This window comes from Strongylocentrotus purpuratus, unplaced genomic scaffold (assembly GCF_000002235.5).
Source record: "Strongylocentrotus purpuratus isolate Spur 01 unplaced genomic scaffold, Spur_5.0 spur5_scaffold_10, whole genome shotgun sequence".
Taxonomy (NCBI): domain Eukaryota; kingdom Metazoa; phylum Echinodermata; class Echinoidea; order Camarodonta; family Strongylocentrotidae; genus Strongylocentrotus; species Strongylocentrotus purpuratus.
Genome location: NW_022145595.1, coordinates 5,647,314 through 5,662,646, shown reverse-complemented (window position 1 = coordinate 5,662,646; position 15,333 = coordinate 5,647,314).

Here is a 15,333-nt window from a genome sequence, read left to right as displayed (position 1 = left end):
ATCTCGGGCCATTTCTCGCAAGCACCTCTTGATCGCTCTAAAGTTGTCTTCATCCTCCAGGAATCTGTTATCTTATTTAGCGATGCATTCATAACCTGTTCCCCCTTTCCTCCATTTACCGTATATCCATCATAGCATGATGCATTATCTTTTTTATAAGATGATGACGTGGATCCTAATCAAATGATTGGTTGAAAGCGTACACGTGACCATGCATTTATTTCGCTTACGCATAATTGGGATAATGACCGGTCATTAGTAAAATCATGTTATAAAACATCATTTTATATAACAAATAAAACATAATCTTATAAAACAAATAATACACAGCATTTTGTTTGGGCATTGGTAAAAATTTACCAACACTCACTACCTTCAAAATAGTCCAACCACCCTCGGCTGCCGCCTCTGGCGTGTTAGACTGTTCCAAAGGTACCTTGTGTGGGTAATTCTTACTAATGCCCTCACTGCTGTGTATTATTTGTATAAAATCTCATTGACTTTGTTGCATCATATGGTCTGTTCAGTTCGGAGCCAGAAGGGCTTTAATTCTGTGTTTAAATGGGATGTTGCAAGAAAGTTGCGATTGATTGCAAAATTTGCAACTGATATTTGCAACTCAACTTTCCTGCAACACCCCACTAGTCTCCTAAATTTCCTAGGATTTTGTTAGGATTAAAGTTTCAACAATAAAATGAAGTTAACTAGATCTAGCTTTTATTCTGCTTCTCTCTCTCTTTCTCTCTCTCTCTTACTGATGGGGCATTGCAAGAAAGTTGAGTTGCGATCAATTGCAAATTTGCGATTAATCGCAAGACTAATGCTTGATTTTGGGGATTTGCACCTTCTTGCAACGCCCCATTAATGAGATAATGCCTTCTGGCTCCAAACAGAAGATATTGTCTTGCATCTGCTGAGCACTAGAAGGGCATTAACTTAAAAAAAATATTATCATTGTGCTTTTGTATGAACTTTCTAGTAGTTATGGCTGATTTAGGCACAACACATGAACTACCTATTTTAGATTCTAGAACTACACGTATGTGACTTGAATTTGTAGAACACGCATACATTAACTTGGCCCGGAGTCACTGAAAAAGGGAGTGTTACATCAAAATCAAAGAGTATTATTATTACCGGTACTATTATTATTGATTAAATTAAGTAATTAATTAATTAATGTATGTATGTATGTTTGTGTGTATGTTTGTATTTATTTATTCATTCATATATCATTTATTGATTTATGTATTTATTTATTTCTTTGGTCATTTCTTTCTTTCTTACTTTATCTATATATTATTTTTGAGGGGGGGGGGGTTATGGTTAAAGCTCTAAAATTGAAATAGGGAACATGCTATTCAACTGAGTAAGATAACCTGAGATTTTAGACCAGTTGAGTTAAGATCTATACACACAATTGTGAAAAGTTATACTAGTTGGAAGTTCTAATGTTGTATAATACCGGTAAGCACTTTTTAGAAATAATTTTGAATCATATGAATTATATTTTTTCATTTATTTCACAGAGATATTTTTGTTATATGACCTTCTGTAAATGACCTAGCTTCATCTACTGAATCTTCTGTAAAATTAATCAACAAAAAAATAAGAAATGATCAACAATAGTTTCATCTTAAAGGAATCAGGTAACTTTGTCTCAGGTTCTGAAACAAAATCCTGGATTTAGCTCATGCTGCAATTATAATTATAAACCTTTAGGTCAGTCAGAAACTCCATGACTTTTACAAGCTGATCACCTGTCTGATTATCAAGATATTTATGAGTGAAAATCGAAATTTCATTTTGCAATTTATTTAGGGCTTCATTATTACACCATATCACAGACACTGATAACACGTAGGGCCGTGCATCTCAGATTTAACATTGTTAAACGATGCCTTTAAGGTAAAACAAGTAGTAATTTACATTCTGAAATCTGAATGCTCCATAGCAATGTTAAACTAGTGGACTTGAAGAAAGAGATAAGTGCACACACTTTATGTGTGAGATGTGATAGAACATAACATGTATACAAGGTCATTTATAAATTGCATTTCCCTGAGTAAGAGAAGAGCAAAAGGCCTGTCCTCATCAGCTTGAGATTGCCAAGAACCCCGCTATTTTAACTATCCCGATCGCAAATTATCCAGCTAATTTGCTTCTTCATTAGCTCGTAGTTGCAATTAGCGGGATATTTGGTTGAGATAATCATCTCAAGATATCTTGGGCTAGTTTGCAAAATATCCTGCTATTTGTCGGCTGTGGCTTCACCTGCCCGAAAACTCGCGCTATGCGCAAACGCTGAGCAAAATATCTCGAGCTTGAGTTTCGGGTTTCGAGGTCGCGTCTTGAGCTGACGAAGACGCGATTTGTAACTTCGGGCTTATTTCCCAAATTGGAAATAGCGGGCTATTTGGCTATCTCGAGCTGATGAAAACATACCTATTGTGTAACAAATTTTGATGCGCTGCGGCCTAGATAGTGGAATGATTTATACCTTGGATGCTCTCATATCTTGATATATGATTGCATCTGGATCAGACAGGCTTGAAGTGGATCCTTTGTTGTGTAGAGTGGTATTGATTTCTTAGGCTGTGTTCACACTGCTTTTTATAAGCCTGATGGGATCACAAATAATTTTAATAGCGTTTTGTATCCCAGGGATCTCACGCCATGTATCTTAGCTTGGCATTTTGGCATTTTGCTGTCCAGATTTCGTAGGACGTGTTGATACTGCTTTATAATAATAATAATAATATTCCGCTTTTATATAGCGCTTACTAATACAAATGTCTCTAAGCGCTTTACAGATATATTGATGTGTATAAGCTTTATATAAGCCTGATTTAATCGCATATCATTTTAATAACGTTTTGCTGTCCAGATTTCTTTGGCCATGTTCATACTGCTTTTATAAGCCTGATGTGATCGCATACCATTTTACTGACATTTTGCTGTCCTGTTTTCTTAGGCTGTGTTCATACCGGGGGTAGTGCTTTTAATAAGCCTGATGTGTTGGCAATTAAATTGGCATATCATTTTAATGGCATTTTACTGTCCAGGTTTCTTAGGCCGTGTTCATACTGGGGGTACTGCTTTTTATATGCCTGATGTGAACGCATATCATTTTACTGGTATTTTGTTTCCCAGAGATCTCATGCCATGTTTTTGAGCTTGCCTTTACTATTCCTCATCTTATGGACAGTGATTCACATGATGAGATTCAATTGTACCGGTCATAAAAAATAACTTGTTGTGTATATTAGGGGTTCAATATATTATCACCCCGGTCATCGAATCCAGGCTTGCCCGCACACAATGTACGCACATTCTCCACTCCCTGTGGAACATTCCAGCCAGGCATAATTTTACAGACGCTCACAATGCTGAGCAAACTACATTAACTTAGGCATCCTACCTAATGTAGCATTAGGCTAGTTAATGATGTCATTACAGCAAAGATTATCCACATTAACAGTAATCATTTCCCATAGGCCGTAACAATTGATGGTATTTAGAGTCGACACAGAGCTTCTAAAATGATAATTGCACCATATTTACCCGTCAATATCTAAGTAGTGGTGATGGAGTAGTAAATGTGGGCACTATTGATTCCTTTCTGGATGGTAGAAAATAGCTACATTGTGCAAAGCTTAAATTGATTGCTTTGTCTCAGTCAAATGCACAAAGTATAGAGCGTCTCAACAAATTTGACATTTGAGTGCCTGAGTCTATCAGAGTTAAACAGTGATATGTGGTGATACTCTCTTTAATTTGTTTGTTAAAATCTACAGAATTTTAAACTATTATAGTAATGTTTTTCGAGGGATATTGATTCGTTTCTGGATGGTAGAAAATAGCTACATTGTGCAAAGCTGAAATTGATTGCTTTGTCTCAGTCAAATGCACAAAGTATAGGGTGCCTCAACAAAACAAAACAGAATCAACATTTGAGTGCCACAGTCTCTTGGAGTTAAACAGTGCTATGTGGTGATACTATCTTAAAGGCAATCTGTACTAGTTTGGCTAGGAGGGATTAGACCACCCAGGAAGGTCACTGGCAGGTGGCTCTCTCATCAACTTAGCTCTCAATTAACATAAGAAAAAGAGGATCATAGGGGACCAATGGTCACTGATTAGGCATTGTTTTCTATATAGAGGGAGCTAGTAGCTACAAGTAGTACAGTGGGCCTTTAATGTGTTTGTTAAATTTACAGAATTTAAAACTATTACTGTATTTTTTTTTCTCAAGGGATATTGATTCGTTTCTGGACGGTAGAAAATAGCTATATTGTGAAATGCTGAAATTAATTGCTTTGTCTCAGTCAAATGCACAAAGTATAGAGTGTATAAAAAAAAATTGACATTTGAGTGCCAGAGTCTCTTACAGTTAAACAGTAGTATGTGGTGATACTATCTTAATTTGTGTGTTAAAATCTACAGAATTTTCAACTATTATAGTATTTTTTTTCAAGGGTTATTGATTCATTTCTGGATGGTAGATTGACACAAGTTTGACACACTGTTTGACACAAGCATACAAGCATTTCCATGTGTGTGAGTGTGTGTGTGTGTGTGTGTGTGTGTGTATGTTATTGTGAAAGAGAGAGAGAGAGAGAGGGGAAAATGGAGGGAATGAACAAAAAGATAAGAGGGGAGTATAGAAGAGAGGAAAGAAGGGGGAGCAGAGTGAGAGGAGAAAAAGATAAAAGAAAGTAAACACAGACATAGAGGCAAACAGAAAATGTAAAAGTAGAGGGAGAGAGATAAAGAGAGAGAGATAGAGAAAGAGAGCGATGGAGAGGGAGAGAGAGAGAGAGAGAGAGAGAGAGGAGGAGATGAGAAAAATGAAATAGAAATAGAGAGAAAGAAAGATGAGAAAGGCATACAGAGTATGAAAGAGAAGTAGAGTAATGATAAAAGAGATATATATATATATATATATATATATATATATATATATATATATATATATAGAGAGAGAGAGAGAGAGAGAGAGAGAGAGAGAGAGAGAGAGAGAGAGAGAGAGGGAGAGAAAGAGTGAGAGAGAGAAAGAGAGAGAGAGAGATAGAGAGAGCTAGCTAGTGCAGAGGGAGCTCATTACGGCTAGTTAATGATTAGTCGATAGACCGATATTGGAAGAGCGAAAGAGCAGGAAAATGATGCTGAGAGCTTGGCATTGTTGACAAATCATCCGTTATTACGTCGACATGCAGAAATAAAACAGATTAGAAGAGTGGGGCTTTACTCTACACATCTGGGTTTCTTAGAACATTATACTGATAAGATGGTAAGAATCTTTTTATGTGTGTTGGGGGAATTTCCCTTGAGGTATATAACGATACCCAACATAAATTTAACATTCCATACTCCTTCATTGCAAAATGGATTAGAATTATTTCAAATCCAGAAGCAGCTCCACTTTATCTATGGGAAATGAATGATCGAGTATAGTTTGAAGATTATTGTTGTTAAATATTGATGTTGTCTCATTTAACAAGCCTATTCCTCTGACGTCTTTGTTGCCATAGTGAACAACCATGAAATGTGATATTTAAAGCCTAAGTGAAATATTGCTTTTATCTCACTGTCTCTTAAAGAGATAGTTGAGTTCTTGTCTCAGACCGCAAATGCCTTCAAAGTGCATGGTTATTGCTCTTATTCTTATTAATGACAATTATAGTGCCATTTTAGGATCTAAAATTGCTATGAAGGTAATTTTAGACCCCAAAATGTGTGAAACTTAGCCAATACAATCATACCAATTCAACTCTACTTTCAAAGAAATACGGTGACCGTTAATTAACTAATTAACTATTAATAACAATACATGGGCCGGCTAGTTTTGCGTATTATAACCAACCAGAAAAAGCCAAGAAAAGGCCAACATCGGCATTGGCTGGAATAAAACGTATAAGGCAGTATTTCGTTTTTTCAACAGCTGGTTCAAATTATCGAATATTTGTGGGGCACCACAAATATTATTAATTGTTATATTATGGATATTTCAGCCATCTCCGAACCAATTTTTGTCATTCAAATTGTATGTTCTTTCAAACTTGACACTCAGTTTTTCATTATCTCACAAAAAATTATTTTGTGTAGCGCCTTCTGCAACAAATGTCAACTATTCCTTTAAGTAGATGGTTGCCTGCTGCTTGGCTCATTTTCACTGAAAAAATAAAAATAAAATTTATCTTTAACAAAATCCCTGTCATTCACAGTTTACACTACTTTAAAACCCATATAAAAGTTGTTGCTTGCATGGCATCAAAACAGTCAGGATTTTCAGTTCGTAGTCGCCATGCCTTGTTGCTTCTCCTGCCATATAGCGCAGAAGTGAGAAGAGTCACATCAGCAAAAATGCCAGATTAAATCAAGGTTGTTTGGAGAGTCACCATTTACATTGCAAAAAGCCGCTGAGTTTTGGCAGGAGTTTAAAAGAAAAAATAATTCCAAAGATGGGTTTTTTCGTCAAGTTTCTGGTTAAGCCAAATAAAATAAAAACATGTTAAGCATAAAATGGAGGTGGAGGCCATTTTCTTTTTTGTCTATAAAATTGCTACTCTGCAAATTTTCCAACACATTTGGCCAGGCTAGTTTTTTAGGGTGCCCTCCAGATTTTTTTCAAAAATGGCCGCCACTTGTACTCGTACTATTTTATTTTATTTCCTTTAATTTTTTTTCAGAAGAAGATAATTTTAGCAGTGCGTCTTTTTGTGTTGGGGAAAGAAAGCGGGCGGGGAAGCTTAACATGATTTTTTATAAATTTCGGCTTAGTTGTCTGACAAAATGTTCAAAATTCTCAAAATTTTCAAGGTTTTCAGGGTTTTTGCTTGCATTAATAATGCCCCTTCATATGTACAGAACTGCGATACCCTTAACTTTAATTTCTTCTTTGTCGTCTCAGCAGAGAATTAAACTGTAGCACTTTTTGTCAATTTGAGCACTTATCTTTTCAATTGTTATTATTCATAAAAATGATTCTGTCATTATTTGACATTTGCTTTCAGAATGATTAAAAACAAAATGTATACAGATAATTATACTTATTATACTTTTATTCTTATTACAGACAGAAGTAAGGGAGGGAGGGGTAGGGATAGAGAGAAAGAGAGAGAGAGAGGGGGGGGGGGGGGAGACTGGGACAGGACAACATATCTTAGCCTAGAGCTCAAAATAATAGACATCTTAAGGACTTGGTGCAAATTATTTGAATGTGTTCGTAAATCATGAATAGATACTGGTAAAGGGAAATAAATTAGGATTTAAGAGGGCATTGAAAAATAAAATGATGAGCTATTTATAAGAGATTAGTCACTACTGAATGTCTTTAACTGTCAGCTCTCTCGTCATAGATATGAGATATTTGAATGAAAATTCATTAATCTTATTTCATGAATGATCCTAGCTCAGCTGAACCTAAAAGACAAACAATAATCTGTGATTTCAATGTAGTATATTATCACATCTGCCAAGAAGTCACAGATACTTTGAGAAGATACTGAAATATGGGAAAATTTTCACATGAATTTTCTCCCCAAGCATAGGTGATTGGATTATAGTGTACTTGTAATTTAACAATCTGACCAGTGGACTGTGTTTATTTTGCATATTGTTTTATTGAGAAAAAAATAAAAGCTGCTCCATTATTTGTAACTTCCAACTAGAAACTTCATAGATTATTCAAGATTTGGGTGGGTGCGTGGAAACAGTTTTTGAAACATTATCATATTTTCACTTATAAAATTACCCCCCCTTAAACAAAACAAAAACAACCAACAACCATGAAAGAAGGTGACCTAGTCTGCTTGACTTTAAATGTTTTAGTATTTTCAAGGTCTTTGTCGAAAACCTGCCTATTTCTGTGAAATTCTATCCTGCAGGGGCCTCTTTTTGATGCTCTTACTTAAAAAAAAAAAAATGTCAAGCCCAGCTTGGAGATAGTATTCTCTTTCTTCTCTCCTGCTAACCTGTATGCTGCCCTCTATCATAATAGGCTAGTCACTGTCTCCATACAACTAATTTCAAGGATGCTAATTTCATGGATGTGGCCTTTTCAGGGCATTCCAACCTTTGTGATGACTTCATTTTTATGAAAGCAGAAAAATAAGAGAATCAGAATGGCAAGAGTTTCAAATAAAGCAGATTTATGATGAAAATAAGTTATGGATATTTAAAGTATGAGATGACTAAATCTTTAAGAATTTCAAATTGACAACTTGGTCAGTGGAATGGGATGTAGTCATGGACGACCCTGGCCCCCTCCTCCGTGAACGGAGGGATACCATGTGTGTTCCCAAACTCTCTGGCTCGTAACAAAAGAAAAAGGTCGACCCGTATTGATTTTACCCACCAGACATTTGCTGAAAAGGTAGTGGGGGGGGGGGGGGGGTGAGGGGTGTTGCTGGGAACATGCATATGCGTACCCTAAATAACACTGAGTGGGGGGGGGGGCGGGTAGACGACTTTCTTGTTTGTAATATTACACCACCACCCCCCCCCCCCCAAAAAAAAAAAAATAAAAAAATAAAAATAATAATAATTGTGTTTTTAAACAAATGGGAAAGTTGTCCAGCACTACATCAAAAGGTTCTGGAGTCATCAAAATCATAATAAATTAGGCCGAGTCTTGGTAAAGTAACAAGCACTGTACACAGAAAGCTATATATGGGTCAACACACATGGTGTCAGGGCTAGTACTACCTTGATTTCCTTGTCTTTCTATGCTCATTACTCAGCCAGTATACATTTTCTTCCAAAATTGTTTGGCACATGTCATTGATTTGTAATCTTGAACATTCAGTGTAAGTTTCGTTTGATTCTATGAGAATTTTTTTTTTTTTTTTTTTTTACCAGAACTGGAGTTTATCTTTAAGGTTGGATTTTCCTTAGAAGACATTTAATGATGAGTAATGGTAATGTTGAACAATATTGAGGAGTCAATAATATTGTCTTCTACATTAAAAGTGGTGTGCAAGGCATACCTAAATTGTTGGCAAGATAGCAAGTGTGAAAACAGTAAAAAAAAAATATATTAAACAAATAAAAAACACAGTTGGAGCAACAAAATAAAGAGAGTGGAGCAAAAAAGAATCCTGTAACAACATTGATATTTATTTGCAGTCATTAAAGATGAAGTTGAGTTCTGGTCATGCGATTGCATTGTGAAAGAAACGGTGTGGAACCGACCAGAAAAGGTTGATCATCTAGCATATAAGAATTTGTGTGTATTGCAAGGTTCTGGAATCATCAAAATGATAAGAAATTTGGCCAAGTCTTGGTAAAGTTACAAACACTGTACACAGAAAGATGTATATGGGACTACACGAACACGTGGCGTAAAAAGCCGCCCCCCCCCCCCGATTTATACAATGTTACATGCATATTTAGAATATGAAGGCATTTGAAGAGCCATGCTTTTCAGGGAACATGTCTTATCTGATGTTCTTCCACACTTGCATTATAAGAATGAGTAATGCTCACAAATTATTTTTCACCTCTTCCCAGAACTCAACCTTCTCATTAACATTCAGTATAAGTCTTGTTCATATTGGTACTCTAGATTACCTTGATGCTCCAGAGGAAAACTAAAATGATTAAATGTCATGGAATTGTCTACTCTAGCATCGTACCGGACATAGAAATCAATATGTGGGATTACAGTATGATATTTCTCAATAGAGACCAAGTGATGAAAAATTAATGGTAATGAAAGAGCTAAAATGTCATTTTATTCCCTCGAGAGTGACTGTCCTTCCTTCAAACTCATCATCTTTTAAATTAATTCATGTCTGACAGGTATATTTGAAATTATACCTATCCAGAAAAGGACTTGGGTGAAAAGAAATTGTTTATCGAAGGTTCTTGTGGTTGGTATAGAGAACATGTCCATGTGAAATAAATAGTGAGATTTCCTGTGGGGTAATATTACAATTTTGAATGATTTTAGAGCTATTTTCATTCCTCCACACAGTATGACCTTTCTAGAGCCATGCTTCTCTCAGCTCTGGAGGGTATATTTGTCACCGTGAACGTGTCGGGATGAAAGTCTGCTCTTGTAGACTATGCAAAATGATCCTAAAAGACCTCCCGTTCCTGTTTTTCTTCTTTTTGTTTGTTCCTTCTAAAGATGAAATGTCACACAGGTTTACTCACCTCCGCATCCCTGCAGCATGCACTGGCTTCTATTACTGCATTCATCCATCAAAGAGAAATAGTTGATTTCTTTATGTCTTCCTCGCTCTTTTTCAGTCTGTGCCATCCAGGCCCCTCTAGGCTGTGTTCATAGAAGCCCCTTGAGCTGTGTTCATACAGGCTCCTTAGGCTGTATTCATACAGAGGAAGAAATGCTGTACCCCATTCAAAAGTGTCAAAGAGAAATGGTTGATTTCTTTATGTCTTCCTTCTCAATTCTCACTCTTTTTCGTTCTGTACCATCCAGGCCCCTCTAGGCTGTGTTCATACAGGCCCCTTAGGCTGTATTCATACAGAGGAAGAAATGCTGTACCCCATTCAAAAGTGTCAAAGAGAAATGGTTGATTTCTTTATGTCTTCCTTCTCAATTCTCACTCTTTTTCGTTCTGTACCATCCAGGCCCCTCTAGGCTGTGTTCATACAGGCCCCTTAGGCTGTATTCATACAGAGGAAGAAATGCTGTACCCCATTCATAAGCTTCAAAGAGAAATGGTTGATTTCTTTATGTCTTCCTTCTCAATTCTCACTCTTTTTCGTTCTGTACCATCCAGGCCCCTCTAGGCTGTGTTCATACAGGCCCCTTAGGCTGTATTCATACAGAGGAAGAAATGCTGTACCCCATTCAAAAGTGTCAAAGAGAAATGGTTGATTTCTTTATGTCTTCCTTCTCAATTCTCACTCTTTTTCGTTCTGTACCATCCAGGCCCCTCTAGGCTGTGTTCATACAGGCCCCTTAGGCTGTGTTCATACAGAGGAAGAAATGCTGTATCCCATTCAAAAGCTTCAAAGAGAAATAGTTGATTTCTTTATGTCTTCCTTTTCAATGCTCACTCTCTTTCGTTCTGTACCATCCAGGCCCCTCTAGGCTGTGTTCATACAGAGGAAGAAATACTGTACCCCATTCAAGAATTTTCAGAAAGAAACATCTGATGTTTTTTGTTTGTCTGTCCCTTGTCCCTTGTCATTGCCTGGCTTTTTACTCTAGTCTTAAAGTGACTTGGTAACATTGTTGAAGGTTGATGAAAAAAAAATTGCTTAATTTTTGTATAAAATGTTACTTACTATATTCCTTCTACTGTACTAGCCCTCTGACAGGCAAAAAATCCTGAAAAAATTCTCAAACCACAAAGATATCTATGGTTTTCTTTGAAGGCGTCGATGTGAGGCACCCTCTAACAGTGATTAACAGTAAATTCTCCCCACCATTTTTGAATTTTCCCAACCGTTTTTCCATGAAAAAAGAGATAAAACAGGCTATAAAAAAATCTGTCAACACCTAAATGTCTGGAATGGAATGTAGAGCCATTTTATTGCTTTGTGAGATTTCCATTCACCTAAAATGTAATTAAATTGTTCTATAGATCTAGATCTAGATCTAGTTGGGAGAATTAAGGAATCGATCAGATCAGTTTTTCCCAATTTGTACCATGAATAATGGTCCGTTTTCACTCAAATTTTCAGATTATCTTTAATTGTACATCTAGCATTGTAGTCACTACCTTAGAACCGCTATCTCTCATCTGAACAATGTTACCAAGTCCCTTTAACCTTGGGTTCGTTCATACAGAAAGAAGATTTTTCTTCACTTTTCGTTTCTCTCATGGCCTGATATTTGTATTACTCCTTCGATTCCATTTGATGCTGAAGAAAAGAAAACATACCCCATGGTCCCCATCATTATTATTACAATTACAGATTACACTACACTTTTAACAAGCGAGACTCAACCTTTTATAGTGTTGGATCCAGCATGTTCAAAGGAATAATCTACTGTTTTGAAAAATTGGTGATTTAAAATTATAGTCTTTAGAGCGTTAATATATTTAAGAGAGTTTGGACTTAAGTCAAACAGCTTAAAGGTATTACAAAGTTTTGGTATGAGGTCATGAATTTGGTTCAAATGAACATATTTAAAGCATATGCGATCCTACAATATTCAGTGATCGTTGTCGCGGTTGAAATCGAGTCTAGAGTGATGAAATTGTAAATAATTAACTCTTTATGTTGTATAGCTCCCTCTCAAGGTTAATATATTAATTAAACTATACAACAATGTTTCTTGACTAAAATCAACCGATTAGCTATTCCCGTTTGGAAATTATATATCACAACTACATTTTCTGAGATTTTTATGGTCGTAGCTACCATTGTACGGCCGTAGGAGCTATTTGAAATTTATCAAAATTTACCGGGAGCACCGGTAAATTGTATATTCAATTTTTCTCGAAAGCAGAAGTGTTTTGAGGGCTATATTTTCTGGTGATTATAATACGTCCACAGGGGCATCCAAATATATCAAAATTGTTAAGAATCACTATCCAGCCAATTTTCAAAATTTTCCAAAATTTTGTATTACCTTTAAAAAAGAAGCAGTTTTTATTTTCTCCTTGCTTCTAATTTCCTTATTTTTTTTTTTTTTTTTTTTTTACTCATCACCATTTATTATATGTTCACACAAAAAGAAAAAGATTTACCTCACTGACCTCATTAACATTGTGATTAGGAAGAGTAAACTGATTTCAAGAGGACCATTTACATTACAGAAAAACCAATAAAAAAAAAACACCAATTTTTTAAAACTACCGTTTTTACATTAATGGAGAAACCCATTAAAATAACGTTGATGTTTGATAATTCTTTTTGGGGGGTGAATTCTACACATGCACTACTTATCACTGCTCTGCATGCTTTAACGGGGAAGCAAGGACGAGAATAGTTCACTGGTGTTTTGAGAGCGAGCATTTTCATTGCAAAAACAGGTTGTTACGGTCGTCATTAAAAAAAACCCACACTCCAGAAGTGGGTTTTTTTATTTGAGTTTTTCGTCATGATTATGAGTAGTTGCCTAGCAACTTCACACAAAACTCTGGAATGCGGGAGAAACTGATGGTTTTAGCTTGCAGTGTAAATGCCCCATTGCCTGACCATTCTGTTGTGCTCCGTCTTGGGTACTGGATGTGTTCACACAGAAAGAAATAATTAGAAGTGGCAAAAATCCATCATTATAGAGGATTAGGCCAAAGCAAAAGAGAACAAAAATGACCTCTTTACTTTTCTTTCATCATTGCCTGACCTTTCTCAACCATCTAGGGTATGATACAGTATACTGAGAAACTGGAAATATCCCCCTTTTTTAATCATTTATTTTCCCGATAAGACTTCTTTTCAAAATCTCACTTTGCATTTTCCATTATAGAGAAAAGAATTAAACCCTTATGATTCTTTCTTTTACGTGTTTCTATCAAGGTTCATTTTTAAACACTGGGAAAAAAATAAATGTGTTGTTTTTGTATTTTGATTAGGGCTTTTGTAATTTCCAATCTTTTCCTTCACAATAATAGTTAAAGATAAAGTTCTGGTCATGCGATTGCATCGTGAAAGAAACGTTGTGGAATCGATCAGAAAAGGTTGATCATCTATAAACATATAAGTTATGGTGTGTACTGCAAGGTTCTTAAATCATCAAAATGATTTACAAAAATTGACCTAGTCTCAGTAAAGTTACAAGCACTGTACCAGAAAGATGTATATAGGATTACATGAAAATTTGGCATAAAAATCTGTCTCGATTTGTATGATGTTACATGCTATATTTAGAATGCTAAGGCATTTGAAGAGCCATGCTTTTCAGGGAACATTTTTTATCTGATGTTCTTCCACACTGACATAATACTATGATGACGCTCACAAATTATTTGTCCCCTCTTCCCAGAACTCAACCTTCGCTTTAAGCTGTGCATGTTGATGTCCTTTAAGATTATGGAAGAGGATATCCTGTCTTCTCGATTCTTTTCCGCTTTGTAACATCACAAACATAAGAAAAGAAGAATCTCTTCAGCAGTTTCTATGTATACTCTAGTGTATTGCATGGAGAAATTTTAATTGGATTATGTACGTGCAAGATGCTTTTAGCATATTATTAACATGTTCACTAAAAAATGGAATCTGAGTTTTCACGAGGGAAATAGCTTCTATTTTTGAGAACAACATTCAAATCACTCTAGACTTTGGCCTCATGTAGAATTGTATATTTTATTTCATGTGATTGATGACTTAAAAACAAGTATGAGAGTACAGTGTGATTTAGCTGTAGAAAGCTAAAAAAGAGCTCTAAAACCAGGAAAGGTCAGGGAGGAGGGCAAATTGCATAGTAATTGTAATTTTGTCTGGAAATATAAAATTTCATGTTTTCACAGAATGCAACTACCCTATCATTACACAAAAACAAGTTATGACCTTTTTCCAAACCAAAGCATTCAGTTTTTGTGTTTACTATCTTCTTGTTTTGTTGCATTTTCTTTTCTTTTTCTGGACAGCATCCTGCCACAATACACCAAAGAATACCAACATCCAAGGATTTCAGAATTTAAAAACAATTCCACAATCATATCTTTTTCCAGACCCTAACCAATTTTACATAGTATCTTGTAGATATCAATAGCTGAAAGTCAGAAGGGTGTTAATCCACATCTTTGAACACAAAGTTAACTTCCTTCTGCCTCTTAATAGATGACATGGTTCTTCCATCACCTGCCCCGAAGCGACAAGAAATCTATACTATAAACTGCTTTTTCTAAAAATAAAACGGGATATAAAGACATAAAAAAGTATTTTTCTCCAATTTTAATAATCTGTTCTCCAAATACGGTATCTAACGCGCCCATTTGACGTCACTTTAGATATTACAGAGTGTATCCATATACGCCCGCAAGCTAAAAAAAAACGTACAAAAACAGCGTTGCTTTCAAAATGGATGACTTCCCGTAACATCAGGTGGGAGGTTATGTACAAAACGGTAGTTGAAAGGTATTGGTGTTCCTGAACATGACCGTTAACCAACTCTCAATTCATCTCTGGAGGGCTGATATCTTTGAACCCAATGTGAAGGTCAAAACAATCAAGGTCACTGCATGAATCGGTATACTCCCACCAGACGGGCATAGGATAGGTGACTTTCTCGTAGCAGAGACTCTCGAGCACCCCTGAAGCAGTCAACAACTTGAAAAACAAAAATCACAGACTGCACCTTATTTTTTCCGAGCGACAGCAACTGGATGTGAATATTTCTTCTAAATTGTGCTTCTTACCTATCATCTGATTCTTTCATTCATTTGAATCTTGAAAGACACTGCT